Here is a 12,753-nt window from a genome sequence, read left to right as displayed (position 1 = left end):
CTCTCAGTTTATTCTTAAAATATATGTAGGGAACTTCTCTTTATCAGTAACCTAGAGATTGGGTCCTAAATAGACAATATACTGTGAATTTCCTTGTGGAACTTTTTTTTAATAAAAAGCTTAGTTCTGAGAAATATCATTCAAGGAAGATTACCATAAATCTGTAATAGTCCACTCCTTCCTCTTGAATCTAAAAGAGTTAAGGAAGAAAATCAAAGCTTTAGATGTAATAGGTTTGGTGTCTTGTATACCAGCTATGCTTTGCATTGTGCCTCTCTAACTTGCAGACAGGGATCTAAGAAGAGGAAGTCATTCTACACTTGCGTTTTTATTTATCACAGAAATTATTGTTGAGGATGTTGATCTCCATGGGAAATCACAGGAGATGTTTCTCTCAGTTCTCCGTATCAGGAAGAATTGTGCATCTCTGAAAATAAAGGGGGTTGTTTTCATTTTTAGGCACTCTAAACATTGTTATCAATTATGTTTCATTTTGTTTGGCAGCTAGGAAGCTCAGAGCCAACTCTGGAACCCTCTTCAGGTGATGTATTGCAAATATTTTTTGTGTTAACCTTGTCTCTGGTTTTATTTTATTTTCCTTCAGTTATTCTGTAGCATTGTATATGTGTTTTTAGATACAACTTCAAATAATTTCTGGAATGAAACAAAGGATAAATAACATGAATAAATGACCTTAAGAGTGGGGATGGGCTGTCCTTGCTTCTCCAACGTTTTTTTATCTTTTGGATCAACCCTCCAGGCATGGGCAAAGCAGACAGCTGCATCTCTCTACCGCCCCAACCTCCGAAGCAGTGATTTGCTGGGAGTTTCCACGCTAGCTGTGCGAAGAAAATGAGGTGAGAGGAACGTTGAAGGAGCCCATCAACAAGGTCAATCAGTAATTCATAGCAATTGATGGGTTAGAGATCTGTTTTGTGACAGTCTTTCCCAGCTTGTAATTTTATTTAATTCTATAATTCTATGAGCAGTCATTAAACTTACAGGTTAATTCTAGTTTTGTTAGTCCTGTGACCATTCTTGGTGTTTCTTGAAGCCCTTATCTGTAGGAGTTCCTGCTGCTCAGATTCTTCCAGAAGGTTTTGTCCAACACTGAAATCTGAATGAAGACTCCCTGCCCCTGTTCCCACGTCTCCACAGCACAACAAAAATGAGGTTAGCAGCACTCCTGGATCAGCCATTCTAGCCCCTATAGAAGTGGTTCTTAAAGTGAGTGGGAGGGGAGGGGGACATTAAACGTATCTGCTCTTTTGAGAATCCTAAATTTAGGATTATATTGAAAATGTAATCAACTTCAGAATTATTTGCTTCCTCTAAAACTTTCCTGTGAATCTTTACTTGAGGCAGGGTATAAAAAAAAATGAAAATATTGTCCTTTTTTATGAAACACACTTTACATTTCATATGATCAACCAAATGAGGAGATTGACATGAAGATATACCAACCTCAGCAAATTTCAGAAAGGGTCCTGGGCAGTATCATTCTCTCACTCATGGACCTAGCACCATGCTAAGCCACTGAAGATAACTTCCGAAAAAGAGTTTAGGGTCTGATAGAAGAAAAAGGAGAGGAATAGGGAAAACAGATGTCAACATGGTCCTATAGTTGAGGAACAGAGAAGGTACAGTGATGCCTCAAAGAAGATAGTGCTCCATCTGGGGGACCTTGGAGAAAGGTCAGAGAATTAACCTTGGTGGTGAAAGATAAGTGGTAGTTTGCCAGGTAGAGAGGGGGAGGGGACAACTTGGGCAAAGGGGGTAGTAAGTGCAAAGATGTAGCAGAAAAATGAGATTGGGGAACTTCCCAAGAACGTGCATTGTTTTCCATAAAGACTGAGAAGAGACAAAGGAAAAAAAAGCAAATTGGGAAGAGAAAGTGAGAAAGAAAGAGCGAGAATGGGAAGGAGGGAGGGAGGTAAGGAGCAAGGACTGAAAAAGAAACAACATTGCTACTGATCTGGAGTTTAAGTGTGGACTTGGAGCCCAAGAGAAAACCAGAAGCTATGTTAAAAAGATGGGAAACCATAATGGACAGATTTTGAAAGAAGCTGAGTAGAAAACCTCATCTTTACAGAGAGAAGTTACAAAATGCTTAGGGTCTTCCAGAACCTCTCTAAGCTCTTCAGGATAAAATCTAAACTCCTTCGGTGAAATGCATATCAGCTCTTTTTTTGACGATCTAGCATCTTATCCCCCTTCCTAATTCCTTGGAAAATTATTGTTCCCCATTGTGTACCAGCTTGGTGGAGTAAAGCCTAAGAATGAAACTGTTACTATATAGGTTGTTTCCTATCTCTTGGTATTTCAGAGCTCCCTTGGTTTCTGACGGTTGCCACACCCTTGTTCTCAAGCTTATCATCAGATCCGTGAGAGCCATGATGTTCTTTCAATATCCTGTTATGCCCAGATAAGGCCAGTCAACAGCTTTTAACCAAAAATACTCTTTTGACCAAGTATATCCATTTTCAACTGCTGCTGTAACAAATTACCACAAACTTAGGGACTTAAAGAATATTAATTTATTGTCTTTACAGTTCTGTAGGTGAGAAGTTCGGCATGGGTCTCATTGGGATAAAATTAAGGTGTTGGCTGGGCTCTGTTGCTATCTGGAGGCTTCTTGGGGAATCAATTTCTTTGCCTTTTCCATCATTTTAAGGCCATCTGCATTCCTCAGTTCATGGCCTTTTACCTCCATTTCCAAAGCCAGCAATGGTGGATTGAGTCTTTCCATACTACCATCTCTCTGGTTCTCCAAAGTCTTAATAAAAGCTCTGTCTGCTCTTAATAAAGGATTCATGTGACTAGATTGGACCCACCTGGAAAATCCAGGATAATGTTAGCATCTCAAAGTCTTTAACCTTAAACACATCTGCATAGTCTTTTTCTGTCATTTAAGGTAACATATCACAGATTCCTAGGGTTAAGGCTAGGATGTCTTTGGAGGCAAGTAGTTTCTCTCCAAACAGGGCAATCAAAGTTTACATCACCATGGTGGGATGGGTCAACATCATATTGTCTCCTGTGTGATGTCCTGAGAAGAATGTAGATAGCACACATATGGGGGTATTTCTATCAAGAATGCGTGGGCATTCTTGTTTGAGCAGGAGGAATTGAATAGAGTCAGGCTGAAGAATATGAATGAATGAATGAATGAATACAGAAATAAACAGAGATACAGAATTTAAAATGTCGAGACTCCAGAGCTGGGTTCTCATCCATCATCAAGAAGCAGACTTTTATTCAACTCTCCTAGGAAAACGCATTTACATACATAATTCCCTACAGAGATTACTATCATCTTAGACACCAACCTGTTGCATTGGCTTTCAGTTCATCTCTGCTAAGGTTGAGAAGAATAATATTGGGCGAGGGTAGATTTTACAAGGACATAAAAGAACAAAACATGAAATCTGAAATGCTTAAGTTCCGATTCCCTCTCCCTCTTCTTCTTAACTTCGCTCCAAAATTGCTTTGAGGAGGAAGTGGGGGAGCCTCTAGAATTTTTTTCTGAGCTCTACTCTCCTGCCCCATCAAGTCTAAAACTGTCGGTTTTCTTTCTTTGTTGGCTTTTCCTTCATGAAGAACTTTTATACACCCAAAATATTCAGAGGATAAAATAACCTCCTTACCCATCTTCCCACTTCAGCGCTTGCTCCTTCTCATCCATTCTTCACATGGAAACCAAAAGGCTATTTTTAAGACATTAAATCAGAGCACTAACTCTCCCATCTAAAACATTCCATTTATTTCTCACCATACTTAGACTAAAAACCAAATTTCTGACCATGACCTCCAAGCCCTGTATGACCTGTGCCCTGTGTACCTTCCTAGCCGCATGCCCCACCTCTGTTTCCTTCCCTCGCTCTCTTCCATCCACCTTAGTGCCTCTCAGCCTCTTGAAAGTGACTGGTCCAAAAAGTGCTATTCTAAACCAGATAAACTGTGCTTACAGGGAAGTAACCTACAGAATTCAAGTCTTCCAGAATCTCACGGAAGGGCTGAAGTGTCAGTCAATGAAGTTTCTACCCTGGGAGACAGAGACCCTTATGGTATCAAACCAACATCTGTTATTCTACTGTCAATATATGAGAAATCTAAGCAGGCAACTGCTTCATTTTCCCCTGCTCTGAGTGCCATTGGACCACGCCCCTACCCTCTCCCCCATTATTACTCAAGCGAGACTACAAAGCTAGAACTGAGCTCCTGACGGTATATGGAGTGCCATGGTTAATAACCCAAGTCTGATTTAGACAACACTAGGTTTGAAAACTGGCTTTACCATTTAGTGACTGCAGGACTTAGTAAGTCAATCTTACTGAGCCTCAATTTTCTACACTATATTGTGATACTTATTTGACTTCAAGAAGGTTAAATTAGAAAAAGCATATAGAGCCCTTGTCAGAGTAAAGCACTCAAGCACTGCTAACAGTGACCAAACAGAATCGTAGTCCTGGCTTTAATTTTTGCTGTTACAGACTTCATAGGTGCAGACTGATTAAGCAGGGAAAGAGCCAGCAAAGCAGTCACCTTGTTGATTGTGATTGTGTTAGACTCTGCCTGAAGCCTTGCAATACCTAGTGTAGTGCTGGCTACACCATCGGGTGATGTTTCTCAAGTGAGGCCCGGAAACCCCTGTATGAGGGACACTTGTCATGAGACACGTTCCTGAGATCCACCCCAAACCTCTCATCCAGAATCCCTGGGGTTGCAGGCAGAAATGGACATTTTAAACAAGTTTCCTAGATAATTGTTACTGTACACAAAGGTTCACAGCGTGTAACTGGTACTCGAATCAAAACTGACTTATTTATTAAACTAAAATAGAATCTACAACTCTGATCCCAGAGGCAGACAATCTCCTCTAGCTTTGCATCTTTCAAAAAAATCTTTCTCCAAAACATAAGCAATATATTAGAATTTTTTAAAAAAAGAAATGCAGTGAACAAAAGGTCAAGAGTTCCTGGGATATTTACTGCAAAGCCCTAGAGACCTCCTCTTTGACATTCCAAAGGCCCTCAATAGGCCCGTAAACTGACTGTTACATAACCACACTCTCATAGAAATCCTTCCTTCCAGAGACCTGCTTCCCACAGTGCAGGTTCCATCAGGTGCAGGCTTATAGCTCATGTGCAGTATTGGCACTTCATCACTCTTATCACCCTGTATGTGTGTTATAAAGAATCGGAGTCCGTTTTTGATGTCTGCTGACAACTTTCCAACCACATCATTTCCCTTCTCCTCTGCCCCACATCCAGACCAGCTGATAAGAAGCCTGAGGGCTCCCTCCTTTGGTACCAGCAGGAAATTCAAATCGTGAAAACTTCAGCGTAGATAAGGGGACACTCACTCCATCCCTACACTAACCATCATGAAAAGCCAAGCCAGTCACCCCTTCCTGTGCTCTCAAGCCTTTGGATCTGCTTGGAAGTTTGCCCTGCTCTACCTTAGCATCCTCATTCTGTGAGTAATAAACCTTCTCAGGCTCTCTTAGCATGTGTGTGTGTGTGTGTGTGTGTGTGTGTGTGTGGCATCAGTCTAGACACCTGAACTAAATTTAGGTGGTGGCAGGTCCATCCCATTTCCCTGGAAGATGGCAGTACCCTTTAAACCATCTCAGTGTCTGAAGTTTCTCTGTCCAGTCTGCACATAGCTGAAAGATTCACCTCTCCAACATGCGGCTCTGGTTTTGTCACTTCTCCACTTAAGGTTAGAATTAAAATTTTTTAATGGTTTCCCTACAAAATCAAGTTCTAAAATCTTACCCTGGCATCTAAGAGCCATAATTTTAATACAATTCCTTTTTCTAGGCCTGTCTCCTCTACCATTTTCAGAAACTCCATTCTTTAGCCAAATAGCTGAATTACTATTTCACAAAGGAATTTTAATGTCTGACTTGTATTCACAATTGGTCTTGTATGTGCTTTTCCATTGTTGTCTTAAAGTATTACTTATATCTTATGATGTTATTTAAACTTTCAGTTCTTAACAATTTTCCTCTACTAGATTTTAAGAAGACAGGAACTTTCTTTGTTCCTCCCATAGGACTTAAGGCAAAGTCTGGCCCATCATATGTGCTTACTGAATGTTTATTCTCCTGATTTGATTTTATAAAGAGTCATAAATCTGCTCTAGGATTTCTTAAGGGTGCAAAATTAAAACAGAGGATAATTTTTGATATAGACTTTTCAGTCATATTTTATGTTTTAATCATATATGACTTTATGGGGTTGGGTTTGCAAAAATATTCTTTCATATAAAAATGAAATGGATCTGTCCTTTATTGTGACAAACAAATTCAAACTTTTCTCACAATTATAAGCTATCAAGGATACAATTGCCTGAGGCTGAATTATTAAATCAATTGGTTTGTTTCAGACGTACCGATTTTTACAGGAATTTTTCTAATCATATGCTTTTAGTGTAGACTTTGATCATTCAATTAACACTAATAGGCACCGTATTGCTAACAATTGCAGCATGGTAATTTTTTTCCCATTGGATTGGTGTTCACATGGGCATACACAACAGGGATTTTTGGCTCCTTCAAAAAAAGCATTTTTCTTCTTTAAGCCCTCCATCCAGTGTCTTTCCTGGGCAGATAATAACTCAAGGAGAAGGGCTTGGGGCATCAGATTTCTCTCAGTAACAACTGTCATCACTCCAGTAAAGCTTCTATCACAAAGATACAGGGTATCTGCGGCAACCAGTGGAATTCTGACTATTTGTGTGAAGGCCAAGAAACATAGGTGGCTCAGTTTTCCCTTAAACTTGGTTAGATGCAAAGAAAAGGATGTCTAGCAGAAAGCCTTCTATAATCTAGAAGCTGAACAATATTTATACCAGTGCCTTTCTCAAGAACCTCCTAATAATATCCAAAACCAGGTTCGTTTCTCATTTATTAGGTAATTTGCTTAATAAAGACAGGTGAGTCTATAGCCCTGGACACAGAACCATCTGGGAATTGGGTGCTGTAAGTTAGAAAAGACTTTAGTAAAATATGTTTTGTGTGCCTTACTTGGACTTCCCTGAATATTTTTGAGAACCATATTACAACTTGGATTGCCTATTTCTACTGTGCTTTTGTACAGTGACATTGCTTAGGGATTGGATTCCATGCACCACAGCTGCAAACTCTAAATTCTCCAGCACTTTGTTAGTTTTTCTGCTACTACATCTGCCATTCACTAAAAAACTCACTGTACATGCACAAGACTCAAGATGCTCTTGGTGACTAGGCTCTTCCCCACCCAACTCAACACACTTCTTGTGTCTTCTTCCTTTATGTAACCATAGTCCCTTCCTTCCCCTTTCTCACTCACTTCTGCATACAGCCTCACATGTCTGAAATAATTTCCGTTCAGCTACTCTCCACACTCCTCACCTTTAAACACTCCTTGTACTTGGATGGTCTGAAAAATCCAAAAATTTCTGAAGTCTTCTTAGAGGAATTTGATATCTACACCTATGATTTTGTTAGATACAAACATACTTTCTATTTTCTTCCTATTTCATACTTTCTCTGGCTCTGTAATATTGATCATCCAAATCTGGCAGCAGCAGGCTATCAACTGTTGATGCTAAAGAAATCTTCACTCATAATGATGGAGGCTAATAGAGCAGTTATCTAAGGTCAGGTTCTGGAAGTCACCAATGTGAGGAACATGTCACTAAACTCCCTCAATTGCCAGGATTTAATTCATTCTTTAAAAAAACGATGTAGCCTGATTTTCCAGCTGCACAAAGCAAATTGGAAAAAGAAAACACTACCACACATTGATGTCAGGTTTCTTAATAAGTGTGTATTTTTTAAAATCCAGAATCACCACCTATGACTGATTGTAATACAAGTGACACTTATCTGTAAAATATGGAAACAATTCCAGGAAGACAAAGAAGCATAAGTAGAGTATATTTAAAATATGCTCACATACTTGAAGGATTTCTGGTGAGCAAAATCTGAATGTTCCATTGAAAACTTAGATTAGGTTTCTAAGCCTTTGCATCAGTGAGGAAAATAATCATTCCTAAACAAATAGCATGTGTTCAGTAATGATTATATTCTTTTTTCTGTTGTAATTTTCCTGTAATAATCAAGCCAACAAACCCAGAACAGCAGTTTTATATTATAAAGTTGCCACATTTTTGCGGGGATTTGACCCTAAATATGGTCAGAAAAGTGAGTCCCAAAATGTCCCCTTGGCAATGATCCATTTCTTGGTTCCCATTTCATTCTTTAACATTCCCCAAGGGACATACTGAATATGGGCACTTTCATTTATCAGTCTGCTTCTAGGACAACAGTGAATAAAGTTACAATTCTTATTTAAGTTTCAGAGACATCTGGAGCTGCCTTTAAGTTCTTAAATATTGACTAACTAGCTTTCAGTTAAAATGTAGACTGAACACAAATGTTTACTATTTTCCCCCCAGAAATCTCACTAGGAAGTCAGTAAAGGCATTAAAACATATAAATCCACAAGTATACAGAGAACAGGAAGAGGGGGAGGAGGGATAAATTGGGAGTTTGGGATTTGCAGATACTAACTACTATCTATAAGATAGATGAACAGCAAGGTCCTACTGTATAGCGCAGGGAACTATATTCAATATCTTGTAATAGCCTATAATGAAAAAGAATATGGAAAGGAATATACACATGTATAACTGAATCACTGTGCTGTACACCAGAAACTACACAGCACAATTGTAAACTGACTATACTTCAATTTGAAGAAAAGAGAGAATAGGAAAAGAAATGACAATAAAAACTTGAAAGCTGAAAGTCCAATGGATGAGTGGTTACTAACATAGGAAACTAGAAAAAGCCTGGAAGTGGTTAGAGGTGGGGAAGCCTCAAGCTAACTCCAGAAATAAGCAGATGCATGTGACAAAACGCAGAAAGTCTCAGGAGTTGGGATGCCAATTACCTCCGAAAGTGGGGTGTTCAGGTGAGGCTGAAAGCCAGAAGCTCAGTTGAAAATCTGTATAAGAAACAATTAACCTCATAAATCTTCCTCCTAAGCCTCCTCAGCTAAATGACCACCTCTTCCCTTATCATAAAAGAAAACATAAGTCTTGCTCACTGGCCTCACCTCACTGAAGAACTGTACTCAATACACAGAAAACAGACCAAATGTGGGGCATCTGAAGTGTAAACCCTCCTCACCCCTGCCTCAGCCCCTTCTCCCACTCAGTCCCAAAATGCTGCAAGAACTTATAACCTTCAGGTGTGAAGTTGCAAGATTCCTCTCTAGGGAAACCGACCCAGCAAAAAAACCTTTAGATCTTGATCGTTGGGGTTCCTCTAAGCAAACACTCAGCCAGATTATCTTAGAGTGAAGCCCACTACTCAGCAATGCCCCTCTACTCAATCAGAACTTATAAGCAACCTTTTTTAGTACCTTAAGTATAAGCACACAACCAATAATAGTATTAAATCAGAGAAAGACACAGACCAAAACAAACAAAAAACCAACAGGAAAAAAAAAAAAAAGACTCAGAGAAAAGAGAGGCATTGAATGAAACAGAATACTTCAAACAAACCAAAAATACCCAATCCTTATAAAAATAAAATAAATAATAAGAAGCAACATTTATTGAACAAAAATTCTTGGGAATTAGGATAAAACCTTCAAAGTGAACATTTTAATAAAAGGGATGGAAGATAAAGTTTCCTAAGTACAAAGTATGACATATGTGCTCAAAAGATAGAAAATAGGAAGAAAGATAAAATTAGAGAATCAACCTGGAGATCCAACATCCTTTTAATGGAACATTTTTGTGTGTGTGACCTTTACCTCACACCATATACAAAAGTTAATGTTTTTCTGGGTTTTCTGTTTTTGTTGGTCTTTCTGTCTATTCATGTACCAGTGCTGCACTATTTTAATTGTATCTTACAGTGCTTACCTAACCCCCTCTTCAGTAGCTCTTTCTTTTTAGTAATATCCTAGCTATTCTTAAGTGTCTATTTTTTTACAAAAGTTAATTAAACATGGATTATAGATCTAAAAGTGAAAAATAAAGCTTCTAGAAGAGAACAGACTAATGTATTTATGACCTGGGATAAGTTTTAAATAGTATAAGAAAACTACTAATTATAAAACAAAAGATTAGTAACTTAAATTTCATCAAAATTAAGAACTTTTATTAACCAAAATATACCATTAAGAGAGTTAAAAGGCAAATCACAGACTGACAGAAGGTGTTTGCACTACATACACCTGACAGAAGGCTTGCATTTAGAATATGTCATATAAATCAATAATCAACAGATAGACAATCCAATTTAAATAAGGGACAAAAGACTTAAGTAAGCGCTTTCAAAAGTGAATATCCAAATGATCAATAATTATTTGGGAAAAAATTCTCAATACCATTACTTATCAGGCAAATATAAATTAAAACCAGAATGGATACCCTACCACACTCATCAGAATGGCTAAAATTTTAAAGACAGGTAATAACACAAGTTGATGAAGATGTGGGGCAACTGGAATCCTTCATATGTTGCTAGCAGAAACTGAAATTGTATAACCATTTTGGAAAATTGATTGACAGTATCTTTGTGCCTGTCCTGTGACCCAGCAATTCCACTCCTAGGTGTACACATGAGAGAAATGGACACATGTATCCACCAAAAGACAGATGCAAGAATCTTCATAGCAGACGCATTCATTAAAGTAAAAACTCTGAAGACAATCCAAATCTTCATCCATGATAGAATGGATAAGTAAACTATGGCATTTTCATACAATGGGATACTGAGTAGCAATAAAAAAGAACAAACCACTGTTACATGCAGCGAAGTGGGTGAGTCTCACAGACATGGTGCTGGATGAAAGGAGCTAGACAAATGAGTGCATACAGTATGATTCCATTTATATGAGGTTTATAGGCAAAACTAATTTTTAAAAATCAGAATGAGTACCTCTGAACACAGAGGTACTGACTGGAAAGGAGAACAAAGAAGTTTTTTGAAATACTGGAAATATTCTGTATCTTGATACAGGTTGTGAGTCATGGGTATATTCATAGATAACAAATTCAACAAACTATGTACCTAAGATTCATGGACTTTTATATATATGTACTACCTGTAATAGTAATAACTATACATATAAAATGCCATTGTAGCAATATTATGCCTCAATAGAAATGAAAGTCTGTTGGGAAGATATGCTCTCACATCCCTAAGCTCCTTCACCTCACTCTGGGTCTGCATATCAGCACCACCTCTGATTCTGAGTAACCCCAACGTGCCCTACTCACACTTGGAGACCAAGCTGAAAGCAGGTTCCTAAATGTTCAGCCCCGTGATTCTTTTGGTGTCAGCACATTATGCACTCTCTTCCCCCAGCCACCTAGAAGTTAGAGTTTAACCATCTCAGGCTTAATCATCTCATAAATATATACTGTTCCAGACAACTGGTCTTCTGTCCTCCCTAAGTAAAATGCCTGCGTTTGGGAAAGTGCATAGACTATTTTTAAGATTCCATGCTGTCATCTTATTCCACATTCTGATCTTGCCGAAATTCTTCTCCCCACCTCATGCCCCAAAAAAAGAACAAAGGAAGAAAAGAAAAAAAAAAAAGAGATTAAGAAAAGATAGCTCTGAAAATGTCTAATCCTTTTTTTCCTTCCTGGTGGCACAAATTTTATTTTAGTTTATTACAATTCTCATATTTTTCAGCCTCTCCCTTTCCTTTACACTATTCTTTTTCTTTCTTTTCTCTCTACCTATATCTATTACACTGTAATAAGGCATATGAAGAATGAAATAGTTCTGAAATAATTTTTTAATAAGTATACTTGACACATAACATTGTGTAAACTTAAGATGTACAGTGTGTTCTTTGATACATTTTTATATTGTAATATGATTGCCATTGTAGTGATACCCATTGCATTACATAATTATAGTACAATATTATTGTCTATATTTATTTATTTTTTAACATTTTTTATTGATTTATAATCATTTTACAATGTTGTGTCAAATTCCAGTGTTCAGCACAATTTTTCAGTTATTCATGGACATATACACACTCATTGTCACATTTTTTTCTCTGTGAGTTATCATAACATTTTGTGTATATTTCCCTATGCTATACAGTGTAGTCTATTCTACAATTTTGAAATCCCAGTCTATCCCTTCCCACCCTCCACCCCCCTGGTAACCACAAGTCTGTATTCTCTGTCTGTGATATTGTCTATATTTAGAACGATTTTTCAATTAACGTACTTTTTAGAGCAGTTTTAGGTTTAAAGAAAAAGTGAACAGAAAATACAGAGTTCCCATTTACTCTCTTTCCAAGACACACAACTTCTGCTCAGTTTCCCTATTATTAACATGTTGCATTGGTGTGGTACAATTGATGAAAAAGTATCGATACATTATTATTAATTAAAGCCCCCCATAGTTTACATCAAGGTTCACTCTATGTTGTATGATTCTGTGATTCTGACAAATACATAGTCATGTATCCACCATTACAGTATCATGAAGAATAGTTTTCCTGCCCTAAAAATGCCTGTGTGCCTGCTGTTCATCTCCCTCCCCTACCCCCTCAACCCCACTGAACCCCTGGCAACCTCTGATATTTTTACTTTCTCCATATTTCTGTTTTCCAGAATGTCATAAAGTTAGAATCATATAGTATATAGCCTTTCAGATTGGCTTCTTTCACTTGCAATGTGTTTTCCCCATGTCTTTTCATGGCTTGATAGCTCATT

The 12,753-nt window shown here is 37.9% G+C and overlaps 1 protein-coding gene across 1 annotated transcript in view; it reads left to right on the top strand.

Moving 5' to 3' along the window:
• The first annotated feature begins 5,393 nt into the window (after positions 1-5,393).
• Positions 5,394-12,753, top strand: part of CCDC122 (coiled-coil domain containing 122) — an 82,169-nt gene continuing 74,809 nt past the window's right edge. The window contains exon 1 of the mRNA XM_031466036.2: positions 5,394-5,478. The gene's annotated coding sequence lies outside the window, so the exon portion shown is untranslated. The remainder of the gene's footprint in view (positions 5,479-12,753) is intronic.

The sequence above is a fragment of the Camelus dromedarius genome, chromosome 13 (assembly GCF_036321535.1).
Source record: "Camelus dromedarius isolate mCamDro1 chromosome 13, mCamDro1.pat, whole genome shotgun sequence".
Taxonomy (NCBI): domain Eukaryota; kingdom Metazoa; phylum Chordata; class Mammalia; order Artiodactyla; family Camelidae; genus Camelus; species Camelus dromedarius.
This window is presented reverse-complemented; position numbering and strand designations above follow the sequence as displayed.